This window comes from Phyllostomus discolor, chromosome 11 (genome assembly GCF_004126475.2).
Source record: "Phyllostomus discolor isolate MPI-MPIP mPhyDis1 chromosome 11, mPhyDis1.pri.v3, whole genome shotgun sequence".
Classification (NCBI taxonomy): Eukaryota; Metazoa; Chordata; class Mammalia; order Chiroptera; family Phyllostomidae; genus Phyllostomus; species Phyllostomus discolor.
Genome location: NC_040913.2, coordinates 79,195,955 through 79,218,027, shown reverse-complemented (window position 1 = coordinate 79,218,027; position 22,073 = coordinate 79,195,955).

The window sequence follows — 22,073 nt, the reverse complement described above, 5'->3', positions numbered from 1 at the left end:
TACTGAACTGTGGTTCCTGAACTCTGAACTCCTGAACTCTGAATGGAGATGTGCTCCAAGTGCAAGTTAGACTTCCAAAGAAGTACAAAAAAAGAATATAAAATATCTTATTAATAATTTTCTCTTGATTACATGTTGAAATGATAATATTTAGGATATGCTGGGTTACATGGAATGTATTATTAAAATTAGCCTAGTTTCTTTTTATGAGTGGCTGCTAGGGCCTTTTTCAAAACCTACTCTTGAATGTTGTTACTAGAAAATTGAACAATACCTACATGGTAAGCAAAAGGGTGGGATAGAAAGCTCCAGACCCTCCTTCACCCACAGAAACACTGATTCAATAGCAATACAGGGACCAGTTCCCTATGCAAGAAATCCAGAAAACAGTTGCGAGGCTCCTGCACCCCAATAAATTGGGAACAGGAGAAATGGGTAAATTCCTAGAACATTCACCCTACCAGCACTGAGTCATGCAAATACAAAGCCTGAGACAGACCCCTGAGTAAGGAGATAGAATCACTGATCCAAAACCTCCCAGTAAAGAAACATGAGGGTCCAAATGGTTTCACTGGAGCATCCTGCCACACATTTTTAAAAATATTAATGTCAATACTTCTCAAATTCTCCCCAAAAATTAAAGAAGAAGGAACATTTCCAAACTCATGTAATGAGGCTTGCATCACTGTGAACCAAGCCCAGACAAAGACACTACAAGAAGAGAAAATTACAGGCTAATGTGTCTGATGAATATAGATATAAAGAATCTCAACAAAATACTAGCAAATTTAATTCAACAGCACATTTAAAGGATTATAAACCATGACCAGTGAGATTTAGCCCTGGGATGGAAGGATGGTTCAACATAAGCAAGTCAATTAATGAGATACACCACATTATCAGAACAAAGGACAAAATTACGTGATGAATTCAACAAATGCAGTAAAATCATCTGGAAAAATTCAACACGCTTTCATAATAAAAACACTTAACAAAGCAAGAATAAAAGAAAATTATTTCAACATATATAAAGTCTACAACTAACATCATATTCAATGGTTAAAGGAGAAAAACCTAAAGGTTTTCCTCTAAAATCACAAACAAGACAAGGATGCCCACTCTTACCACCTCTGTCCAACATAGTGCTACAAGTCCCGCAAGAACAATTAGGCAAGAAAGTCATCCAAATAAAAAGAAAAGAATAAGCAAAAGCACCTCTGCAGATGACATGACCTTATACATAGAAAGCCCTAAGAATTCCACACGAGAAAACTGTTAGAACTAGTAAATGAAGTCAGCAAAGTTACAGGATACAAAATCAACATACAAATCAGTTTTATTTCTATATACAAACAATAAACAATTCAAAAAATTAATTAAGAAAACAATCTCATTTACAATAGCATTCAAAAAAAAGAATAAAATACTTGGGCTAAACTTAACCACAGAGTGAAAGATTTATACACTGAAAACTACAAAACATTGCTGAAAGAAATTAAATAAAGCACAAATAAATGGAAAGACATCTGTAGAATTTTTTTAAATCCTAAAATCATATGGAGTTACAAAGAACCCCAAATAGCCCAGACATTCTTTAAAAGAAAGGACAAAGCTGGAAGCCTCACAAGTCCTGACTTCAAAACATATTATAAAGCTGCAGTAATCAAAACAATATGGTACTAACAGAAAGAGGATAAACTAATGGAACAGATAGAGAGCCCAGAGATAACCCAGACGTATATGATTAAATGGTCTTCAACCAAGATACCAGGACAACACAAAGGAAAAAAAATAGTCTCTTCAACAAGTGGTTTTAGGAAAGTGGCTATCCATGAGCAAAAGAATGTAATTGGACACATCTTACATCATACAAAAAATTCAATTCAAATTGTATTAAAGGCTTATAAGACCCAAAACTATAAAACTCTTAAAAGGAAACCTAGGGATAAAGTTTTATAATATTGGTCTCGGCAATAATTTTCCTGATATGACACCAAAATTACAAGCAAAAACAGCAGCTAGAGAATCAGACTCTTCTTCTAAGGACACTAATCAGAAATGCTGATGAAGGTCTATTGCCATTGGGAAGCACCGCTGTAACCCTCTTCAGTGACTTGAATATGACATGTATACAACACAACTCGCAACTGTGTTCCACTTTTCAGTCCAATTCCGTTCAATCCAGCAAATATTTGTTTTCTTTCCCTGTTGTATCATTTCTTATGGAAGTGATACCTTATAGATGTCTGTTCTGATGTTTTTACATTCTCATCATATGACACTTTGCTTGGCTTCTTGAAGCACATCTGGGACAGTGGTAGTACCCACTTCATCCAAATATGATTGATGTACCCAGATCTGCACCAGCTGGAAAAAGAAGGAGTGTTTCAAATATTAATGTAAAGTGCACCACACTAGACTACTGCCAGCAATATTCTCATATCCAACTTTCAAAGACCCTAGGGTAATATCTTCAATTGAGCATAAAACATGATATAGTCAGGTTTGAATTTCACTGTAAATAACAGAAAATTTTACTGCAATGGCTTAGGCAAATAAAAGTTGTTTTAAAAAACAAACAAAAAAAAATTCCAGCAAACCATGAGTTGGGAAAGAAGGCCTAGCTGGGCTCTGAGACATGTCATCAAGCAACCAGACTACTGGTCACAAGGTGACTGCTGCATCTCCAGGAATCACGCCACTCTCAAGGGGAAATGGCAAAGCATCATCTGTCCCTTTCTTTTGTTTTTTCAGACACAGAGAAGCTTTCCTAGAAATCCCCACAAAAGAGTTCCCCTTAGGTCTCAAGGTATCAGCCAGAGCTGGTTAACAGGGCAACTCTCTGCCAGAAAGGAAGGAATTGGGGAAACTGAGGAACACATTCGTCACTTGCCTGAGGCTGGACTCATGCTGCTCCAAACAAAACCTAGGTTTGGTTATGCTAACAGGGTGGTCATGCATGAACCAAACGTTCATTGTGATGTTAACGGATTCTCAAGTCCAGAGGAAATGAGGTCAAGGTAACCTTGAAGGATGGGGGAGAAGAACCCCCACCTGTACTCCCAGCTCCAGTCCCAAACATGGGATGAAACATACCTATTCTTGAACTTGGTGAAACTGGAGGAAGATTTCCAAACTTTGATTTGGTCAGCAAGAACATTTTTGGTGTGTGCCCACATTTAAAAAATAGATCCCATTGTCTGCAAAAAGCTCTGGAACCCTCTAGTCGCACAAGGCACAGAAACTTCCAATGGGCCAGTGCCGGCGGGGCTGCGTCCGGAGCAGTGGTGGAGCTGGCCTGCAATGTTGGTGATGCCGCCAGCGTCCTGCTGCAGAGAGGCTTGGGGAGATTCAAGTTACTGAAATGTCTGGGAGTCACTGTCATCATCCTCACTGACAATCAGCTTGAATGGCAAAATAAAATAAACTGCAAGCCAGGAACACATAGCTTTGCTGTTGCTGTGGTAAAAAAAAGTCAGGGACATATAGAACAGCAAGTGTGCCCAGTCCAGGGCCCTTTCGTACACACCCAAGGGCTGTGGAGCTAAGACCACAGTGATAAGCAAGGAAAAATACAGTCACTAAATTCATTAGCGGACTTAACATTCCACGTGTGGCATTCAACCTATTGCTTTACAGATTATCTAAGATAATTAATAGAAAATGCCCTACAATGAGTGGTATTTTAGTAACTTCTTTGCCAGCATGTGTTGCAAAGAACACTAGTATTTAACACTCACTTTTCTGTTTTTGCTCCCTGGAAGGCAATTTGTCAGCAGCTTATCTATATTTAACATCATTGCTTGTTGACTTTGTCAAAGTTAATGGAACTGTAATTTGCCTCTCAGTCACTGTCTTAGAATTAGAGAACGCTAAAACTGGGAAGGATCTCAGCCATTGTTTCTCAATGGAGAAACGGTTCTAATCTCGATCAGAGTGTGTTTTCTTGTGGTAGGGGACTCACCCCCACATCGCATGGCATTTATCATCCCTCGTCTTTGGGCACCAAGTGTCAATCACACCCCTCAGTCATTTTGATGACCCCATATACCCCCACACCTTCCAAAATATCCCTTAAGGATACAGGCCATAGACTGAGATCCAGTACACATCTTAAAGGTACAGATGTCCAAAGTAAGAAGCTCAGTAGCCCACCTCACGTAGTGATTTGCGGTAGAGGCAATACTGGAACCCAGGGCTGGAGCGGAGTCTGGGGACTGTCACAACAGGTTTCCACTGCCATATAACGGAAATTTAACAACGTCCTCCCTATGCATAACAGTAATCTAATCAATGTTTGCTAGATCATGGAGAATCCTATTCAAAGCCAATGTGATTCGTTAGCAGATGGTCATCTATGACAAATGGCATCCTTAATAAACAAGTAAGGAAAAGTAGTTTGCATTTGGGCTCTAATCGAATATTAACCGGAGAGGCCTTGTACTGCCAGCAGGGTCAGACAAAGGGCAAGGGTGTTTGGGGGAGGGTAAAGGCGCAGTGTTTCCATACACAAGGCAGCTGGCGGCCCACAGACGCACTTCAGACGATGCTGTGCTTACAGAGACTGCAGAAGGGACCCCAAAATATTTTCAGTAATACTTCCCTGCTTCTCTTTGCCAAACAGGACTTTATCTTGTAGTATTCCCCACACAACCTGTTTATCAAACATTCTATTTTTCTCTTAGCCACTCCACAAAAGTTGGAGCCACAGAGCACCCACAACGGGACCAGCACTATTCTCAGTGGTGAAGAGCTGAAAAATATCGATGGCTCACAGAAATGTGTAGATGTGCGGCCTTGAAAACCAGGTTCGAACCTCAACTCCGTCACTCTTTAGCTCCACAACTGATCACATTCCACCTCTGAGCTTCCATCTGTCATTTTTAAAAGTGGGGGAATGCTTACGTTCTAGGGTTTTTATAGGAATTAAAAATTCATGTGAAAATTCTGCACAGTGTCTGGCACATACACATCCTTCCGTTTCTGAAAGTCCTGTGCTCTCGTGATAGCTTGGCCCGTTCTCTCAGCTAAGGCTGAGTGGGACCTGTACCACGGTTTCCTCATCTGCAAAGCCTCATCAGTGGGTAAGAGCGGTGCCGGAAGGGACATCAGGAGGTTTGAGTGATTTGACAGGAAAGTAAAAAGAGATTCGTATGGATCTTAATTCAGTTTTTTATACTTACTTGCAATTATGATTTAAGAGCATATTCACAATAATATGCTTACCTGGCCTCAGCATATTAGCATTGGGTACAGAATCTGAGCAACACAAATTTAACTTTCATAATGGCATGTGCTCTGCATGATTTTTAAAGAACTAATCCTTACATGCTCTTTGACAAAATAATGATATTCTCATAAGGGCCACTTATACTGCTACAACTTTTACTCACACAGGAAATATTCCTTTCTTGTTCTTTTAAAAACATATATGGTAACTAAATCCACTTTTAAGATCCTATGATGTCACAGTTATCAATATAACTGTTTTACAGTGAAAGAAAATAACACTGGGAACCATGTAAAATTAACTTGGCACAATAAAACGACCAAATATTGTAGAGTCCAATCTGAGTTCAAATCCCAACCTCTCCATTGACCAGCAGTGGAAACTTAGAAAGCCCATTGAAAAGCTCTGATATTTCCTCTGTTCTAACATGCATATCTCACAAGGCTAGTATGAAGATTAAATCCAATACTGTCTGTGGAACTCATAATGGGATAAAATACTTAGTGAAGATTCATTTTAATTTCCAATAGCTGGTTTGAGTCTTTGAATAAGAAATACCATGTCTTCCTTCTTGGTCTTGCTAACTCCTACCCATTTTCCAAGACTTTGACCTTCGCTGGACAGCTTCTGACCACTGCCAGCACACTTGCTGACTCCTGGGTGGTCCAGGCATGTCTTCCGGTACAGTCCTCACGCTCTGTGTTCACCTGTCTCAAACCACCGATTCCAGTTGGCTGCCGTGTTTTACCTGTTCGCTCTGCCTCTAAACTGGAAGAGCTTAGACTACTGCTTCTCACCCTAATACTCCAGTTCTGCACATGTCATAGGTGTTAAACATGTACTTGATATCTGAAAGTTGAAAGAAATAAACACACACAAATCTCTATAAAACCACACCCCACAAGTGTTCAAACAACGCTCCTTCCCCAGCTCCTCCCTGGCCGTGAGAGCTGCAGTCTTGTCCCTGAAGCACAGAACTTTGAAGTCATTTGATAACCGTGTTACCGGTGCCAAAACGCAAATCAAAAGAATCTCTAGAGGGTTGTTTTCCTCACGATTTTGAAAGCCAGGGTCTGAACTCTGAGGTCTTAGAGCAAGAAATGATAGCCCTTTGAGGACAAGAAAGAGGTTGTTTCCCGTTGCTTCCTTCTGTAGCATTCTATGGGGCCCTTTCTTCCCCCCAATAAACACAGGAGATAAAAGCAATGGTACAGCACATTTAAATTATTATTCATTTAAGATCCTCACGAAAGTGACATGATTGTATCCATGGATAATCCCGTCTGAACCTGTTATCCCTCTGGTTACTTATCTCCGTGTCTCTGGCCCCGGCTTGGTTTTCTCTCGGGTCAGGGCAGCCAGCTAGGCCTCTGAGGAGGGTCTGCTGTCTTTGTGTGAAAGGCACTGCGGGAAAAGGGAAGAGAAGGTATCTGTTACTAATTTATTCTGCCAGCCTTTATGTGTTTTGCATACATTATTCCGCTTAATCTTTTTAAAAGCCCTGTGAGGTAGCTAAGCAGTTTATTATCTTAGTCTTACAGATACAGGCCCAAAAGACTCAGATATTTGGTAACTTGCCCAAGGTCACACAGACTGTAAGAAGCTCTCGGCACCATATGGATCTCCCACATGAGCAGATTTCTCTGCAAGAGAAGTCAAGTTGCACGCAGCACATGGGCTGGGTCTCTCATTCGTTCTCCAGCTTTGGGGTCACGCAAAAGGATCGAGTACCAGGCTTAGAATACCCTGAGTGAATCTCTACAATCTGCCTGCAAGTTAGTTACTTAATCTCTTTAAGGCTCAGTTTTCTTATCTGAAAATGAAGATTATAAAAAGTCTCGCCTCACAAAATTGTTTGGAAGATAAAACAAGGTAGTTCTTGAGCTCAACACGATGCAACTCTGCCAGTATGGTGTGTTTAAATATGATTCTACTGATGGAGCCATCCCAACTCAGCGGGAGAGCCAGCCCCATAATCAGCCCCCTAAGCAGCCCTCTAAGCAACAGTGAGTGAACCCTGTTTAATAGTGTTACAAATCAGGTTCCGCCTGAGGGAGTAGAGAAGGCTCCCTGGAGGTGGTGATGTTTGAGCTGAGTCTTACAGGATCTGTCTTATTTCTCTGGTTTGGGGGAGAAATGGTGTGAGGTGCCGTGTCGCAGGCATAGGGAAGTCTGTTAATAAGACTTGAAAGGAGACAGTGTACAGCCAGAGAGGAGTCAACTGTGGGGAGCGCAGAGAGGACGGCAGGAGATCCAGCCAGAGCTGTAGGTGAGGGTCAGTGTGGAGAGGCTGGCACACCAGGCTCCCGAGTCTGGGCTGCAGTCTTTAGGCAGTGGAGAGTCATGCGAACTTCCCGAGCAGGGGGAGCCACATGTTCTCATTTGCCTATTGGTAAGAAAATTGGGGAGCCCACCTGGACCACGGACTAGAAGGCAGAGCCGGAGGCAGGAAGACCGCTGTGGCTCTCCAGCACACAGGGGCTGAAGGAGAGTGTGGGAAGAGAGTAGGGCTCCAGTCTGACAGGAGGGACTGTGGGTGGCGGTGACGCAGGCCTGTTACTCATTTCCCCAGGGCAATGCTGTTTTGTGGTCCATCCTCTTTTGCAGAATCAAGTGTCTTATCATTTTAAGACAGCCCTTCAGAATCTGAGAAGTGAGGAGACTCCAAATATTAGAAACAAACAGAAGATAAAGGTCATTTTTGTGGGAATTGCAGCACCGTGATGTTATTTGAGCTGGAAGGCCTTCTACCTGGCTCAAAGCATGCCTTCAAGAAGACTTTGAAATAGAAACAGTTATTGGATTGTCCTTCGGTAAATGAGCTGTGACTATCATATTGTCATTTCCCGATGGCTCTGCATGCTAGCACGCTTCTGGTTAGTGTATCGTCAAAATCAAGTCCTCAGCAAAGAGAATCCAGAGTGAGAGGCGGTATACTCAGGAGTGACTTTACCAGCTTTGTCCCCAAAATACAAATGGCAGGGCTAGCATGAATGTCCCAGCACAAGGTGCAACCAAACTCACTGAGGTTCTTAATGTCCAAGGATACATCTGCATTTCAAAGGGAGAAGACATTTGTTTTCAGATGTTTATTATAAACTGAGAGATAAAATGCTAAGAGCACGGAAGCTTTAAAAAGGCCATGGAATGAAAATTGTAGTCCAAGACTTGGTTAGGCACTGAGGGGGAAATACATAATAAGTAAACATTCAAAGGGCAATTTAGGATATTTCTCATAGAGAAATGGTAAACTATTTGGTGAATGGTATTGGAGACTTAAGCTGGTCGTGTAGAAAAAAAAAACCCTCCAGATTCTTACATACTCATTAATCCAAAATAGACTGCAAATAAAAATACTAAAATAAAACATTTTTAAACTGTTCTTCTAAAAAGAAACCGTTGTGATGTTGGAATGAGGAAGACATTTCTAAGCATGAATATACCTAAAGCTCATAAAGTAAAAAGGATGGATAAATTTGACAATATAACCAGTAAAAAGTTTCATACATGTATATTAATAAAGTCAAAAAACCAACTGGAGTAAAACAGCATTTGCAACACCTATGACCACCCCTCACCTGGCCTCCACATCTCTGTTAGTGGGAGCTAAAAACCTCTCTATGACCCGAAATGCTCATGGCAAAGCTCCTTCTTTCCACGACTTCGGTACCCAGCCCCCTACCTCCACCCTCATGGCCTACCACTGCCTACCAGTAACTGCTTTGAGATCATCAACACTAATATCCATCGTGACCTTTATCCCTGTTTATCACTTACCCCCCAAAGCCCAGATTTCCCTTAGTATCTGGACCCTCAGTCCCATTTGGCCCATACATCCTGTTTCTGACCCCACATCTCACCCATCCCTAATTTCTGAAACTTTCACTGTGCTGTCACTCGAAAGCAGATCTCAATATGCTTGACTTCTCCTCTGAGCATTCCCATCAGTTTCTTACTCTAACTACAACCTGGCTGGCCCTGAACACCGCGCTTCCTCACAGACTTGTCAGGGGCATCTGTTGTCTCTCCTCTCTCCCTTAATCCCTAGACCTGGGACATCAGATAGGTGTCTGTAGGAGACTGTTCTGCATGGCATGGGCCCAGCTCCCACTCAGAGATGCACAGGACCCATGCCCACGGATAGGTTCTGTGGGGAATCCGGCCTGCAATGTACTTAGGCTGCTATGAGTCTTGGTTTTTGCTAAAACTCCCTCACCCTGAATTGAGGACATTTACTGCAAAGCAGCTTCCAAAAATCCATGGTAAGCCTTCCAAGGATGAGAGTAACCAGTTCAACCACTTTTGCTTTTTCATTTGCAAATATCCCTCTTCTGTGATGTGATTAGCAGCATTAGCTCCTTTGTTTTCTGGAAAAGGTAACCACCTAAAGCGAACCCTTGCATAGTTAATGAGGACCATCATGTAATGGGCGGAGAAACCCAATAGAGGCCTGTCATGGTGGAGGCCAAGGCTTTTGCTCCCCTTGAGAGAAAAGCCATGCTGCCCCTTTTCCTCCACTGGACTCGGTAGTCTGTGTGAATGTCTCATTTCATCCCTAATGGACACGGACACTGCAGGCCGTTGTCAGCATCAGGTGTCCTCCAGCTTCTCGTTGCCATGACTAAGCCATCAGCTCTAGCTCTCTCTCCCCAACTCCAGAAGTCACGCACTAAGACTGACACTCTTTGTTCCAGTCATTCATTGGCCCAGACGAATCCCCTCCACTTCTTCAAGATTCAAGTCACGGTTCACTTTCATTCTGTTCAGCACTCTACCTGTCATAATTCTTCATGATTTCAACATAAGCAGAGATCAGCCTTGTGACATCCTGGCACGGGGTTCTTCGGCCTCATTACCTCCAGTGATATTGTCTCGCATCTTATCTCAGCTACTGATTCTCTCATAATCAAACATTTCATTACCAGTAACTGCAACCTCTGCATGGTTCCGTATCAGGCATTCTGCCCTCTGACCACCTGGTTCTGGATTTCCAGTTGGTCTTGTCTGGTGTCCTATCTTAAACAAGTATTTGACTCTTACCACAGAGATAAAGAAGAGCATGAAGTCTGCTGTCTCCACTAACCTTAGGTTTTTAATTCCTTACTTACCGTAAATTCCATGTCCCATCATTGTAACCACTAGCTTGCATCTGTCTTCAACTCTCTTGTTTCTCCAGACTCATCTGGCATTAAGAACAGAACTGCGTCTCCCCAAAAACGTATACTGAAGCTCTAGAGCCCCGATGTGAGTGTATTTGGAGAAGCGGCCTTTACAGAGGTACATAAAGTTAAATGAGATCGAAAGAATGGGCTCCTGATCCCATAGGACTGGTGTCCTCGTAGGAAGTGAAGAGACACGATGGATGCACGAGCACAGAGGAAAGGACATGTGGAGACACAGGGAGAAGGCCACCATCTGCAAGCCAAGGTGTCAGATGAAACCAACCTTGATGATACCTTGATCTTTCGGACATCCAGCCTCCGAAAACTGTGGGAAAATAAACTCCTGTTGTTTAAACCACCTGTCTGTGGTATTTGTTGTAGCAGCACTAGCAAACTAATACATCTGGGGGAAAGCCCAACCTCAGTTAAATCCCTCATTCTCCCCCCGCCACCCCCGCCGTGTAGCCATGTAGTTAAACTTTGCTGCAGTGACAACGAAAACCACTCACGCCTGCTGACTGGTCTTACATTAAACTCAAGACTAATAATGTGAAGTGGGTCGCATTGGCATTTCAAGCCATCATTCTACATGTCCTTAGACCATTTACTCTCCCACTCTCAGACACAACTATTTGATCCCTGCACCTCCCTCCGCAAATCCCCAGGACCTCCTCCCTGACCCACACCTCCAGTGAATGATGTTGCTTCCTGTCTTGCTCAGAGAACAGCGAAGAACAGTCTATTCTGAGTGTGTGTGTCCATTACACATCTCTGGAAGGCTATATAAGAAGCAGTTAATAATTATATTTTCTGGAGAGTGTCTCCAGAGAGTTGAGGAAAGGGAATTCTTTTGTTGTTTTATTCTTTTCTTTGGTTGCCTATTTATTTTTGGGAGATCAGGGAAGGAGGGAGAAGGAGAGGGAGGGAAACACCAACTGGTTGCCTCTTGCATACCCCCAACCAAGGATCCAGTGGAAACCCAGGCATGTGCCCTGACTGGGAATCGAACTGGCAACCCTTCAGTTCATAGGCTGATGTTCAATCCATGGAGCCACACCAGCCAAGTCTGTTTTATTCTATTTCATAATGTTTACTTTTCATGACACACATGACTATTTTATTTTTTCAGAAGAGAAATACCTTAAAAGGCAATGGTCATGTTTGTTCCCCTTTGCAATTTCAATATTGTGTGCATTGGAATATATTTACACACACACACAGCACATTTTATGCAGTGAATGCGGTTAAAGCAATTTCAGGTCAGTTAATGGATCCAGTTTTTTGTCTCTTTGTTTAAAAGCTGTGTTCAGAAAACAAAAATAATGTGTCAGGATGGTTGATTAACTGGTCCTCACCCCAGTCATACACATATGTAAATTTAATCATGAAAAGAAGTCATTCAGACCATTTGTTTGGCATTTTAAAGACAAAGCAACCAATCAATAAACCACTTCTAAGTTCTGTGTGTATGTGTGTGCGTGGGTGTGGTTTTTTTTAAACAAGAAGTACTATGTTTCAAGATTTAGATAGATAAATCTATTTAATTTTGCATGTGCCTACTTATGGTCCCGAGCTGGATTAGGTCCTATAAGTAAAGGAACTAAGCGTCTCCCTCAAAATGCTCACATTGTTTGAAAAGGTGAGAAGAACAATATAAATATAAACACAAAGGAAGTTGTCAGGAAAGACATGAGGGAAAAATGAAGCCTTGAGAGGCCCCAAGCATAAACCAAGCCCCATAACCAAAGCTTGAGGTCTCTCTTCGAAGAGCCGGCCTCTGAAATCATGATTTTAATAGTTCATATCCTCCAGGAAATTATGACAAGCCAGAAATGCTTCGATTAAAATGGACCCCTGGGGCAAAACTCCTTACCAAACCAATTTGAATTCAAATCGACAGCAGAATATACACGGAGAAGAAAATAGCTGATGCCATTCCAACGCTGCTTTATAAAGATAATTAACTTTTATTTATTCAGATGTAAAAAGATACCCTACACTGAAAAATAGTGACTATTTGGAGATGCTGCTACAGATGCAAGCATCTCAGGAGGTCCCTCCCTCCAGCTCACCCTGCCTGAATTATTGTGCCCGTTACCAACCCCACGTCTAAATCAGAAAATTACTGAAATGCAAATTGAACAGAACAATTTATCTGTGACTGAAAATATCTGAGTTAATAGGGCTCCACTGATGAGATCTAAACAAGATCAGGAAATAGCAGCACCCAATTTACAATGGTGTTATTTAGCAACATAAATTAACCGCAGGCCATGTATAGCACGGAAGTCATAAACAAACAGCAGCATAGGGTGGAGGGGAAGTGGGGAGTGACCCACAGTGTGCTTTGTTAGCAGAGGGAGGGGTCACAGGACCATCCCAGTAGTGCTGGATACACAGTCAAAACATCACGCTGATGAAAGTAATTAAGCTAACAAATTAAAAATCACGTTTCCCTTTCTCGACCCACTCTGCATTTACAAATAAATAAGTCACCTTTGTGTGTGTGCGTGATTTAAGGTCTCTGGAAAGATTTCCACAGAAAAATATTCTCTATCAAACTGCCATGGTTCCTGAAATGGGCATCATTAAAAATTTAAGCATTTAAAATCTTTTCACCTCCAAGATTTCCCTATTAAATCTTAGAGAAAAAAAAAGTGATTCTTCCTTAGATGATATAGCAGTTGGAACAGTGTACCCTAAGACTACTGAAATGTGTAGAGAAAAGAGACCTCAGTCATGTGACCACACCTTTTCCTCCAAGTTTGGAGATGAGTGAATAGAGACCCAAAGCCGTGTTCCAAGCTCCCAAGGCTAACCACTGTCTGAACTGGAACTGAACTCTAGTGGTTTTGATTCCCAATCATGTGCCCTTTCCCTATAGTTGGCCTCGGTTTCTTTCCAAAGCTCTGTAAGATTCCTGGGTAAGAAACAGGAATTGTGTAGGCCTGTTGCCAGAAGGAAAAAGGGGAAGCTCAAGTGACCTTACTAACTTCACAATTTTGCCTAGACAGGCTGTGTTAAGAACAGGTGGGTTTGGGTTTGTATTTTTCCCCCCATCAACTTGAGAGCTGACCAAAGAAGGCTGGCATTGAAGCTTGGCCTGGGAAGGGCAATTATTAATCATGTTATTGGTTGTAGGTGATTTTAGTTGACAGTCCCTACAGGACAAAATCCAAAAATTAACACTACTTACTGTTTTCTGTACCCATTTACTAAACTCTGTACCCATGAAACATTAACTCTTCATTTTCCCTTCCCCCTGCCCCTAGCCACTTCTCCTTTAGGTCTGTGAATTCGATAAGGTATCTCATATAACCAGAACCGAAGCGTATCTCTCCTTTTGTGATGGCCTTGTTTCTTTTGACACAATGTCCTCACGGCTCCTCCACGTCGTAGCATGTTTCAGAGTGTTCTTCCTTCTTAAGGCTGAGTAAAATCCTCTTGTATTGTACATACCGTGTTTGGCTTTTCCATTCATCAATCAGTGGACACGTGGATTGTTTCCACACTTTGGTTATTGGGGTAACGCTGCTATGAACATTCATATACATTATCTGTTTGATTCCCTACTTTCGGTGCTTTTGGGCACGTGTCCAGAAGTGAAATTGCTGGGCCATATGGTCATTCTACGTTTAGCTTTTTGAAGACCCGCCAAGCCGCACTCTTTTATGTTCCTGCCAGCAATGTACGCGGGTTGTAATTTCTCCGCATCCTCACCAACACTTGTTATTTTGCACGCTTTTGATTATAGCCGTCCTCGTAAGTCTGAAGTGGCGTCTCACTGTGGAGTGAGGCAGTGTTTTGAGAGGCTCGACGCCGAGCGGGGCTGCGCAGCAGCGGGCTCGCTCTGTTACCTGCTCCACCGGGAAGATGTGCAGCAGGCAGATATTTCACTCCCTTAATCCGAGCGAATTTCTACTTTCTCATCATCGAGGATGCAGCAGAGAGAAAAAGAGAGTTGTAAATGGAAACTCTTCTACTCGACATTTCAAATCACATAAATGCAATGCTAAGAAAGACAGAGACGCCGCTGTGACCACCCCAGCAGGAGACTGATGGCCACTGTGATTTGGAGGACTCTCTACTTTACCATGAACTAACAGGGTGGCTTAGCCGAATCATTAGCTTGTCCTGGGTTTTTAATCTCATCCTGTACCAAACAGAGTTAACAATATGACCCACTCAATAATCGTGTTATTAGACTATTTAAGGGGGTGGTCGTATGTGAGAAAGGCTTCAAATTCCAGCATGCCTTTCCAACTCGTGGCATTACTATTACGACCTCTTACTCTTCTCTGAACAGCAATCGGAGATCCAAGGCATTGCTTCGCCTGCCAGCAAGACCATTCATTCGTCCTTACACATTACCTGAAGCTCACAAACGCTTTCCCCTTAACCCTCTGCTGTTAAATCGGGGCAGAGTCTGGGCAGAACCCACCTCCAGTGTCCTCCTCCCTAAAACCTCTTCTGCTCCGCTGAGGGCTTAGCTGACCCATTTAGACTTTATTTTCATGGATAAAGATATGGTTGGTAATCTCTTAATATTTCAGCCTTTCTCTTTTAAGTGGAAGGAATGGATAGTGAGCCTGTGAGCCCGAAATGCCAACTGTGCAATTTACATCCATCACTGCATAATTAGCAATTAGCTGAACACAACAAAGGGGGCTCCTGCCATGAATACCTCTCCGCACAATCCAGACAGCGAGATCAGGTTTATTTTTTCCTTTCAAAGTGCGAATTGGGAACCATCCAAGCATTTAGCAAGAATAAAGTACATTCACATGATGACGGCAAGCCATATGCGGCACAGTCAGGGCATCTTTGGGGACCCCACTTTCCCTGAGATTCAGGCTCCCGGGCCCTGGTTGTTGACTCCCCAAAGAAGGGTTGAAGATATTTTTTAAATGAAGATGGAGCAGTATTCTGGGTAATGAGTTCAGACCCTGGGCTACAGTTAGCAGCTGATAAGGAGACTTTCAAGCTGATAGACAATACCTAAGAGGGGAACGGACTGGCCCTTTCATGCTTCTTCAAAGCAAAAAGCCAAGCAGAGCAGCTGCTTGCAGGCAGGAAAGGTAAAGCAGACCGTATGACCAATGCATCCTTTGGCTTTGCCATTAGGGTAATAATCACTCTGCCCCGCAATTTTCCTGCCACTGTAGGAACTATAAATGGCATTCAGTGAGGCCACAAATTGCTGTGGAACGCTGTGCAGGAGGGAAATTCTCTCGTTGTGTAAATGGATGGGTTCCCACCCTCAAATTACGGGCCTCTCTCTGACAAAATGATGTGGGAGCCTTGTTATTGCCTGCTGGGTTGTGTAAAATCCGACTAATTTTGCAGGGGGGAAAAATAGCTTTCTCTATCTTATGTTTTCTTCTTAGGGGGGTTGCCAATTTTTGGTCAAACTAGTGGGCTGAAGGAGTGAAGGAGTGGTCATTTTCTTCTTCTTTTTCTTTTTTTGGGGGGGAATGATCATCTCCAGAATAGTCAGAGTCTAAGAAAAGAAAGTAGGTTTCCCACAGAGTAATGAGCTGAAAAGTACGTCGTGGTACTCTTTCCTCTGCGATTCTAGACCTAAAGCCTCCACAATGCCCCCGCGCTCCCACAGGCGTGAAGATTCACTGTTTGGAGTGCGCTTGGAGCCTCCCGCTCTGCCCAGGCAGGCTTTCCCGAGGTGCTGGGGAGGCTGAGCGCGTCCTTCTCTCCTCCCACACCGCCTTGCTCAGGCGTCTAACGTAGTGCAGCTCTCTTCCCCCCCCCCAGCCACTCAGGTCTCCCCACTGAACTGTAACGGCCTGGAGGCCAGAAACTGTTCCCTTCAACCTGCTTCCTCCATGCAGCCGCAGTGCCCAGTTCTTAACAACGGTGTTGGTTCTAAATAGACGTTTGTAGTTGAATGTGTCCTCTAAATCATAATTTACCCAATGTTTTTAAAGAGACAATTTAAACATCGTTTTAAGATGCTGGTTACCAAAAACAACAATTGGTAGAGTCGCTTCATAACTCTCTATGGTATGTCTCCCCTGGGCCGGGCAACCGGGGAGGGGGCTCAGAGAGTGGAGGCACTGCTTCTGGCCTCAGGAGGTCCCAGCCCTGGGGGGGGTGGGGGGGGGTGGACAGACTCGAGGACGAATCTGCACGAGGCTACAGTGGAGAAATCGAGAGCCGTGGAAGCACAGCGGGAGTGACCGACTCTGTTGGGGACCATCCGAGAAAACTCCACAGCGATTGTGACCTTTAAAAGCGGTCTTGACAAATGGTCCAATGGGGCAGGCATAGGAAGATACAGGCATTCTAGGGAACTTCTGAAAATAAAAGTGCCAAGGCTGAAAGGGCTGAGAAGAATGCACATTCAGAGCTGTGCTCCTGCCGTCCTCGCCTGTGCGTGCCCCCACTCCCCCACCCCGACACGCTGTGGGCTTCCCAAACGAATCTCTTCCAGTGCCGGTCAATAGGGATTTTCTTGGTGGGGGGAGACAAAGGGAGTCAAAATGTGCAACCTCCCTGTAACAAAATAAATGTCATGAGGTTGTGCTATATAGCGTGGTGACTGTAGTTAATAACACGGTATGGCACATTTGTAAATTGCTAAGAGAGTAACTCTTAAAAATTCTCATCACAAGAAAAAAAATCTGGTGACTATATACAGTGATGGATGTTAACTAGACTTATTGTGGTGATCACTTCGTAACATCCAATCATTTGTTCACTTGCAACAAATATATTATATGTCACTAAGGCCTCTATTAAAGAAAAGAAAAAGGAATCTCTTTCCCAGTATTAGTACTCTTCTCCAAAGGACACGGAAGGCCTCTCTCCGTGGCTACGAGTGGGTCCCCTGGGTGACTAGTTCTGGCTGCTTATTTGTGGAATGAGGTTCTTCTAACGAGAGGAGCCTTTAGGAACCTCCTAACCCAGCGCCCCCGCCTCCCTCCCCTCCCAGTGCGGAGCTGACACTCTGAGCTTCAGAGACTCCCGGAGTCAAGTTCCAGGGCATCTCCTGGGAACGGTGTTCGAGAGCACCTTCCTTGTCAGAGAATGAGAATGTCTCCTCAGTGCCTCCCAGGGGGAACCAAGGCATCATCTTGTGTTCTGTGTGTCTCTCTCACTGCCAGCGTATCATCTGTCCCTCCGTGTGAAGTGCCCTCCTCCCGCACGGCCCTGAGGACTGGACCAGGTACAGGACAATTGTGTGGTAGCACCGCACACTTAAAAATCCTAGCTAACTTATTCTTTTAAGTCAAGCCAAGTTTAAATATGTTTCTGAATTGCATCTTTTAACTGCAGTCATCCTGGATTAAGCATCCTGGAGGGAATATATTCAGCTGACTTGCATTGTAGACAAAGATACACCAGTCGGCTATACATCAACTTTAAGAGACTTTGACCTACGAAAGTCCTGATTCAACTGCTGTATTACATGTTTCTCGTACCCCTTTGGGCTCCCTCTTGTCAGTCTCGACAGGTTTTCAGTGCTCTCATCCACCTCCTCACTATCCGAGGCCTCCACAGGGCACCTCACCCGGCACTGACCTCCCTGCTGCCTGGACCAGCGGTTTCCCAACCTGGATGGGCAGTAGAACTGCCTGGGAAATTTGACTTTGTCTGTGTTTATTTCAATTCCGGGGCAGAGTATTGGTATATTTTTAAATCCCAGGCAATCTCATTGTGTAGCCAACTTTGAGAAGCACTGCTCTAGACAGTGGGTTTGTTCGTTTTTTTTATAAAGCTATAGAACTCTTTGTTCAAGTGAACATTTATGCAAAAACCCAAAATGTAAACAAAACTGGAGCCGAGTTTTGATGATTGATGAGGTGAGAGCTGGAAGGAAACACAGACCCATAGGGGACGCCACACAGCTGCCTCTAAACCACACTCCACCTTCATGGACACCTCTCCACCCCATGAAAATATGCCTTTTCTGAAAGCTACACCATTAAACCAGGGGCCCACACACACTTTCCTAAAGGGCCAGTGAGTGAATATCTCAGGCTTCGCAAGCCATAGGACTTCTGCTGTAACTACTCAACACCGCTGCTGAGCAGGAACGCAACCACAGACCATCAAATTAATGAGTGTGGCAGTGTCCGAATCCAACTGCATTTACAGAAGCAGGCTGTGAACGGGGTTTGACAGGCCAACTGTGGTTTACTGACTTCTGCTTTAAAGGATTGCCCCTCCCAGATGATGGATTGCTAATCTAACACATGAAATATATGTATATTTTACTTCCATCCAAGTTAAACCTGTGCTAAGTTACATGTGTGTTCACTGGAGCCCTCTGCTAACAGCCCATAACACCATGAATTGGTTTTCCTAGATGGTTTTTGGTTGAACTAAACAGAGGGAGTGAATATTTAGCGGGAGGTAAAAGGGTTAGGCAATGGGCTTACCTGGGATGATAGCCACTCAATCTGTAGTCCCTTCTTCTGAAGTGGAGTTTAAAGAGCACGGAAGTGAAGACCCTCCACGTACCTGGAAGTCCCTAGCAGGAGGGCACTGATTTGGGAGAGTGGTATCTCTAATGATCTTGCCCCCTCGGTCGGATAATCGCAATGTCACATTGGGGTAAAAACGTCTTGCGGAAGTCTGCCGTGTTTGCTTGTGCGTGTCTGTGCTAGGGCGTCTCCTCCGTGGAGGATCCCATGCAGTTCCGCTCGGAACAGAAGCTGAGCAGCAACAGCTCCAGGAAGGCTGCAGGTGCTCCTTCCGTGGAGGCCACATTGGCCGACAGGTGGGCTTCTCAGAGTCTGGGGATCTGATTTCGCCTAGCCACAGTTCCACGGGTGCACTCACCTTTGCACTGTCTGGCTCGGCATTGCATTTCTTCTGGGCCACCTTCAAAATCGACTTGTCCTCCTCAGCTGACAAAACTACACTCTGTTCCCTGGCCCTGCTGCTCCTGAAATGGTAGAGCTCACTTAATTAAGAGCATTTTCAAAACACACACACATATTCTTTTTATTGCTCTCAGATTTAAATCAACTTGACACTCCTCTTTCTTACACAAAAAAATGCCCTGTTTTTTTTCATCTATAGCTATCTGTAAATCACAAATGAAAATAAAGGTTGCAACTAGTTAAAGATATGAATGCTGAAGTATTCAGGGAGAAGTGTGCTGATATTTGCAATTTACTTTGAAATACAACAAAAAGCTGAGATAGATTGACAGATGGATGAGAGGATGGATAAATGTGCAATAAAATAAGTAGAGTAAAATGTTAATGGTAGAACATAGTAGATATTGAACATCCATTATAAAATTCTTTCAGCATTGCTGTGTATTTGAAATTTTCATAATAAAACGTTAAAAATAGTAAGCGTTGGAATGTTCAAAAATCATTTCTGCATATGAATTATGTCAGTGCTTGCTTCAAGATTTGAAAGCTTGGACCAACATGTAAGAACCACTCTGCGTGGAGTAATAAATATGAGTAATGCTATTACCAAGGAGGCTGATTGATTCAAATATGTTATCCCATCATTGTGGCTATGAAATCCTGTCAAACACAAGCACTAAATGAAGTGCTCTGGGACCAGCATAATTCGTTCTCATTTTTCTCTTTCTTCCCTTCACATCACAGGTGGCCAGGCCTGGATTTGTCATCATAATTCTTGGTCATACTCTCGTTATTGGCCTATGCGTGGCCCACTTCTACTTATTTATCACTCAGTCATTTGCATTAAGCACTTGCAAACTCACCATCCAAAATAAAAGCCAGGATCTTGAAAACCCACATCCAACCCAATGGTCTCCCCATCCCATCCCAAATTCATCCTGAATTCTATTATCATCATTCCCATGTATGTGTGTGTGTTCTTGGTATAGCCACGTAGCCCTTTAAAAATACTTTAAAACTGCGCATAACTTTATAAAAAGGGTATATTCATTTTGATCAGTGTTGGGTTTTTTTCCACTTAATATTATATTGCAGAGATTCAAAACTGTTTCAAAATTGCTATGGTTAACTTGTTTGATTACTACGTAATATTCCATTTTGTGAGTCTGCCATTCATTCTCTCTCTTCAGTTATAGTCCTTTGTTTTCAAGTTTTAGTGTCGTGAGCCTCCTCATACATACCTCCTGCTGCATTTGGGCAAGAATTCTTCTGGGCTCTATGCCTAGGAGTGGGACTGCTAGGCATCAGGATATGTTGAGGTTCAACTTGAGGTGCTAATGCCAAACTGTGTTCCAAAACGGTCACGCCCATGTGTATTCCTCTCCGTACTGTGGTCTCTGTCCTTAGACATCACTCGATCCAGTGGAATACAAGAAAAACTAATGAAATGACTTGATATTATACATACATAAATAGAGTGATTGATGGAATGGAAGCTTCAAGATACACCTCTTCGTGAAGAAGAGGAAGTGGTAAAGGGATTTGTCCGCTCCTCTCAAAGGACAGTCATTGGAATTACATCCCAATAGATAATTTGTTTTTCTCCTTCTCCTCCTGCTTTCTTACTTTTAAAACTGTTTGTACTATTGTGAGTCTCCTGAGTTCCTCTCCATCTTAGAGGCTATGGAAACCCTAGCCTGTTTGACCTGTTATTCCTTGACAAAATCAAAAAAGCCCCCAACAATTATTGTCTTCTACACAAAAAAAGCCCCCTCTATATCTTTTCCAATAGTCATTTGTCCTTCCCTCTCTGTCAATTTTCTTCCAGTGGCTGAGCGGCCTTGCTGTTGGAGGCCAGAGTACCAATTAATTCTCGGTGTTATTCAGCAGCCAGAGCTCATACTTGGGCATCTGGGACAGTTAAAAAAAAATCCCTTCAGAAAACAAATTGGGGCGATTCCCTTTTTAACTAATCAAAGTCCAGTAGGGCTGTTGGCATCCTGTTTGTGTTTAGTGTGCCTCCTATCTGGACAGCCACCCCGGAAATGGATGGTCTCAGGCAGTGCAACTGATAGGCCCGTGACCCACCCCTCAAGAGCTTGCACACATTTATTTTGCATAGCAGCTCACCCAGACAGGGGAGAACTCTGCCGCCTCTCCTGCAGGTGTGAGGGTCACCTCAGGCTTCCTGACAGCCAGCGCTCAGTATGCTGCTCCCGCCTGCCGGTAAGCTCCTACACCAAGGCAGCTTTATCGGAGAGCGAGTTTCATTATGCACCGTCCACTGGGGATCCTACTAGGAGCAATAAATTCATTTCACTGTGCTAGTCTCTGGACTATTAAGGCATTTTAGTCCTGATTCTCCTTTAACCTCCCATGAGCCAAATATTCACTCCGACACAATGCTATTCATTACAAAGAGAAGATGACTTTGACTCTGTGTCTCTCCATATAACACAATGAAGACACTTTGTCCTGGATTCACCTACAGCCTCCCGGTATTATGGATAAAAACATGCCAAGCCAGGCAGTCTTTTCTCCAAATGGATCAAAATTACTTCTAGCTAGCTATGCCCTACTTAGATAAAGAGTAGCTGGGGGGAAATGGTTTTCTGTTCATTTGTAATATCCTGACCAATACACTGCTGAAGGGAGGATGATCAGAAAAAAAAAGAATGAAATGGAAAGATGAAACATCGCCGGAATATAAAGAAGATCTAATCCCTTTCACTTTTTTTTTTCTTAGCCACAGATGTTTTTCCCTGCCCTCTTCCCCATGCTGAGAGTTAGCAAATGGACGGGGGAGCTCGGCGGAGTTAGCTGGGCACACGGTAA